Source organism: Panthera tigris, chromosome X (genome assembly GCF_018350195.1).
Source record: "Panthera tigris isolate Pti1 chromosome X, P.tigris_Pti1_mat1.1, whole genome shotgun sequence".
In the NCBI taxonomy this organism is placed as follows: Eukaryota; Metazoa; Chordata; class Mammalia; order Carnivora; family Felidae; genus Panthera; species Panthera tigris.
Window position 1 is genome coordinate 50,709,850 of NC_056677.1, and position 5,597 is coordinate 50,715,446.

Genomic DNA, 5,597 nt, shown 5'->3' on the forward strand with positions numbered 1-5,597 from the left:
TGCATATTTAACAGACTACAGTATAATATAAACATAACTTTTATATGCACTGAGAAAACAAAAAAATCATTTGACTCATTTTATTGTGATATTCCATTTATTGTGGTGGCCTGAAACTGAATTCACAATATCTCTGAGGTGTGCCTGTATACCATTTACACACTTTTTATAACCAGAGATGAATGAAGGATATAAAAGGCCCTTGTAAAGATTCAGCAGTTCCGCTCTCAGCCATGCCACTGACGCACACTCTAATTTTGGAAAAGTCCCTTTCCTTCTCTAGAAACTCTAGAAATCAATTTTCTCATCAGCATAATGGGGTAGGAAGGGTGTTGGAGGTGTAGTGGTATGTGTGTTGGGAGATGGTGGTGTACTAAACTAGTGCTTCACAAACTTTAAGTACACAGGAGTTCCCTGTTAAAATGGGGATTCTGATTCAGTAGGTCTGAAGTGGGGTCTGGGGTTCTGTTCTGCATTTCTAACAAGTTCCCAGGTACAACAACATGTATAGGTAATAAGATTAAATATATCAGGAACTGTTCAAGTTTTGTAATTCCACAAGTCCAGAATTCCTGATAATTTTGTCCATCTCTCTTAACACCAGGTGTGAGTCATGCTTTAAAACATCCCAAAGTTTCCCAGTTTTAAAATTCTCATAGGAAGGTTTATGTGCATCCCGATTCATTGGTTCCAGGTAGTTGTAACAGAAGTCAGCTGGTACCAGCTCTCAATGGCTGATTATCAAATTTTCAGGAACTTTGTCACTTGTTAAATACAACCAGCATTAAAAATAGACACCCATGTTCATAGTAGCATTATTCACAATCCTGAAGAAGTAGAAGCAACCCTAATGTCTATCAATGGATAATTGGACAAACAAAATATAGTATGTACATGCAATAGAATATTATTCAGCCTGAAAAACAGTAAGGAAATTCTGGAACATGCTACAACATGTTCTTAAGGAGATTGTGCCAAGTAAAATAAGCTAGTCACAAAGAGACAAATACTGTATGATTTCATATATGAGTATCTAAATTAGTCAAATTTATACAAACAAAAATTGAATGGTGGTTGCCATTTCCCCAGGGACTGGGGGTTGGTTAATAGGGACTTGTTTAATGGGTATAGAGTTTCAGTGTTGCAAGATAAAAATGTTCTAATGATCTCTTTTGAAACAATGTAAATATACTTAACATTAATGTGTTTTTATCATGATAAAAAATTTAAAAATGATGACACAGAAGATGTAGTACAAACACAGAATGGAATGTTATTCAGCCATAAAAAAGAATGAAATATTGCCATTTGCAACAACATGGATGGAGCTAGAAAATATAATGCCAAGTGCAACCTCCATACTGTCACCTCCATACTGTTTCCAGAATGACTGCACCAGTTTGTTTTCCTACAAACAGTATAGGATTGTTCCCCTTTCTCTGCATCCTCGCCAACATCTGTTGTTTCCTGTGTTGTTACTTTTAGCCATTCTGACTGGCGTGAGGTGATATTTCATTGTAATTTTGATTTATATTTCCCTGATGATGAATGAGTGATGTTGAGCATCTTTTCATGTGTCTGTAGGCTATCTGGATGTCTTCTTTGGAAAAATGCTCATTCATGTCTTCTGCCCATTTTTTTAAAATACATTTTTAAAATAATTTTTAAGTTTATTTATTTATTTATTTTGAGAGAGACAGAAAGAGCATGAGTGGCAGGAAGGGAAGAGAGAGAGGGATAATCCCAAGTAGGCTTTGCCTAATCAGTGCAGAGCCTGATGCAGGGCTTGAACTCATGAAACTGTGAGATCATGACCTGAGCCCAAATCAAGAGCCAGATGCTTAACCAACAGAGCCACCCAAGCACCCCTTTCTGCCCATTTTAATTGGATTATTCCGTTTTTGGGTGTTGAGGTTTTTAAGTTCTTTATATATTTTGGATACTAACCCCTTATCAGATATGCTATTTGCAAATAAGTTCTCCCATTCAGTAGGTTGCTTTTTAGTTTTGTTGATCATTTCCTATGCTGTGCAGATTTTTATTTTGATCAAGTCTCAACAGTTTATTTTTGCTTTTGTTTCCCTTGCCTCAGGAGACATATCTAGAAAGAAGTTAGTACAGCTGATATCAAAGATATCAAAGATATTACTGCCTGCATTCTCTTCTAGGACTTTTATGGTTTCAGGTCTCACATTTAGGTCTTTACTCCATTTTGAATTTATTTTCATGTATGATGTAAGAAAGTGGTCCAGTTTCATCTTTTGTATGTTGTTGTCCAGTTTTTCCAACAGCATTTCTTGAAGAAATGGTTTTTTTCCCATTGCATATTCTTTCCTGATTTGTCGAAGATTAATTGACCATATAATTGTGGGTTTGTTTCTGGGATTTCCATCCTGTTCCACTGATTTATGTGTCTATTTTTTTTTTTTTGCTAGTACCATACTGTTTTGATTACTATAGCTTTGTGATGTAACTTGAAGTCTGAAATTGTGATGCCTACACATTTGCTTTTCTTTTTCAAAATTGCTTTGGCAATTTGGGGTCTTTTGTGATTCCATACAAATTTTAGGAATGTTTGTTCTGGTTCTGTGAAAAATGCTATTAGTATTCTGATAGGGATTGCATGAAATGTGTATATTGCTTTGGGTAATATAAGCATTTTAACGATATTTATTCTTCTAATACTTGAGCATGGACTTTGTATTTCTTTGTGTCATCTTTCGTTTGTTTCATCAGTGTTTTATAGGTTTAAGAGTATAGGTCTTTCACCTCTTTGGCTAGGTTTATTCCTAGTTATCTTATTTTTTTTTTTGGTGCAATTGTAAATGGGATTCTTTTCTTAATTTCTCTTTCTGCTGCTTCATTATTGTTGTATAGAAATGCAAAAGAATTCTGTATATTGATTTTGTATCCTTTGACTTTACTGAATTCATTTATCCATTCTAGCAGGTTTTTGGTGGGGTTTCTATTGTTTTCTATATACAGTATTATGCCATCTGCAAATAGTGAAAGTTTGAGTTCTACCTTACTGATCCTTTTATTTATTTTTGTTGTTGGATTGCTGTAGGAAGGACTTCCTGTACTATGTCGAATATAAATGGGGATAGTGGACATCCTTATCTTGTTCCTGACCTTAAGGTAAAAGCTGTCATTTTTTTCCACATTAAGGATGATGTTAACTCTGGGTTTTTCACATATGCCCTTTATTATGTTGAGATATGTTCCCTCCAAACCTACTTTGTTAAGTTTTTTTTTTTTAATCATGAATGGATGTTGTACTTTGTTAAATGCTTTTTATGCATCTAGTGAAATGATCATATGGTTCTTATACTTTCTTTATTTCATGTGATGTACTGCCTTGATTGACTTGTGAATATTTAACCACCATTGCAAAACAAGAATAAATGCCACTTGATTGAATTTTTAAATTTATTGTTGATTTCGGTTTGCTAGTATCTTGTTGAAAATTTTTTCATCTATGTTCATGTATATTGGCTTGTATTTCTCTTTTTTGGTAGTGTCTTTTTCTGGTTTTTGTATTAGGGTAATGCTTGCCACACTGAATGAATTTGGAAGTTTTCCTTCCTTTTCTATTTTTTGGAATAGTTTGAGAAGAATAGGTATTAAATCTTCATTAAATATTTGGTAGAATTTGCTTGTGAAGCTGTCTGGTCCTGGAATTTTGTTTGTTAGGAGTTTTTAAATTACTGATTCAATTTCTTTGCTGGGTATTGATCAGTTCAAGTTTTCTATTTCTTCCTGCATCACTTTTGGTAATTTATATGTTTCTAGATATTTATCCATTTCTTCCAGATTGCCTAATTTATTTGCATGTGGTTTTTCATAATATTCTCTTATAATTATTTATATTTCTGTTGTGTTAGCTGTTATTTCTCCTCTCTCATTTGTGGGTTTATTTATTTGATTTCTTTCTCTTTTTTTCTTTATAGGTTTGTCTAGAAGTTTATCACTTTTATTGGTTTAAAAAAAATAGATCCTGGTTTATTTATTTATGTATGTATGTATTTATTTATGTAATGTTCCAGATGTGATGGGTTTATTTTATTTTATTCTGATGGAAAACCAAAGATTCCACTACAGCACAGAGACCAATATATTAAAAGCTCAGGAAAAAAGTGGTGTGGGACATGCAGGACATGATGTACAAACTGGAGGACTGAGTCATTTCCTTTGTAACATGGCACCACATTGTCGCTGAGGAACACATTTAAAATAAAACTGCAGAACTCAACTGAAATGTGGCACAAACATGACAACTTCCAGGCATGCCTTCAAGTACCTCTCTTAGGATGGACTTATGATCTCTAGACTTCAGTGTGGGGAGGATTACAATTATTTGGAAGAATAAAAAGTTCACACTTTTGAAATTTCACAGAAGAATTTTAAGGTCAAAACATAGTGGGTTCTCTTCACCTCCAGGGACATATCAGATGCTTTACTCCAAACCACATTAAGCTTCTATTTCACATCCCAACCCAATCTTGTGACCTCCTGCATTGAAGTTCTTTCCATCAATTAAAGCTTATAGGGTCAGTTTGACTCCTGGTCAAAGAGCCTGAGTATAACCCAGTCCAGTCAGGCTGGCATTATTTACTTTAGCAGGTAGAGAAGTTCTACAGTCCAGCTTGTATTTAGCAGCGATGCCAAAATGGGCATTGTTACTGCCAGCCGTCCAAGCAAGGTTTATTGATGTTCCAATCTTCTCATTAACCTTCTGGTAGATAGACCTTCCAAATTCAGTGCCGTCATTCACATGAATGTGCAACTAAAAGTCTGCAGCCTTGTAACACAGGGCAAAATTATTCTGTGACAGTTTGGATCTGGCTGTGTCAAAACTCATCTGATAGCCAGCAAGCCAACCTTCAAAGCTAACACAGCCCAGCATAGATGGTTGGTCAAGAAAAATGTATATCAACATTGCTGCCAAGACTGAAACATTCCCGCTTATAGGAGGCCTTCAATTTCCCATTCTTCTTTCCTGTGTTTGGTACAAATATGGTATCAAGAGTCAGTTTCAACCCTTCAGCCAACTTATTCTCCAAAGGATTTCTGTTTCAACAGTATTATCTGTGTTCCACTTCTGGGTGAAAGTAAGTCCATAGTTACAGACCTTTTATTTGGTCTCTAGGTTGCCTGATGCTTTTCCTGTATCAGTGTAAGCATGACCAGAAGTAGAAAATTCCACTCCACTATAAGACTTGGTTCTCAGTTCATTTTGACCGTGCCAAATCCATATCCTTTGTTGAATACATCCTTTGTGGCCTTTCCTAGGTCACAGTAAGTCGGTGTGTTACACATATCTCCAACCAGAGGACCTGTCTCTGCTCCACCAGGGCAATCCTGAAGGTCTTCAAACCAACGTTGTCCATGCCTCAGCTCCTGGTTTTATTAATCTGTTCTGTTTTTTTTATCTTCTGTATCACTTATTTCTGCTCTAATCTTTATTATTTCCTTCCTTCTGCTGGTTTTAGGTTTTATTGTTTTTCTAGCTCCGTTAGGTGTAAGGTTAGGTTGTTTACTTGAGATTTTTCTTACTTCTTGTGGTAAATATGTATTGCTATAAATTTCCCTCTTAG

General features: G+C 35.2%; 1 pseudogene; it reads right to left on the reverse strand.

Moving 5' to 3' along the window:
• Positions 1-4,471: 4,471 nt before the first annotated feature.
• LOC102959901 lies at positions 4,472-5,319 on the reverse strand (annotated as a pseudogene).
• Between the last annotated feature and the right edge of the window lie 278 nt (positions 5,320-5,597).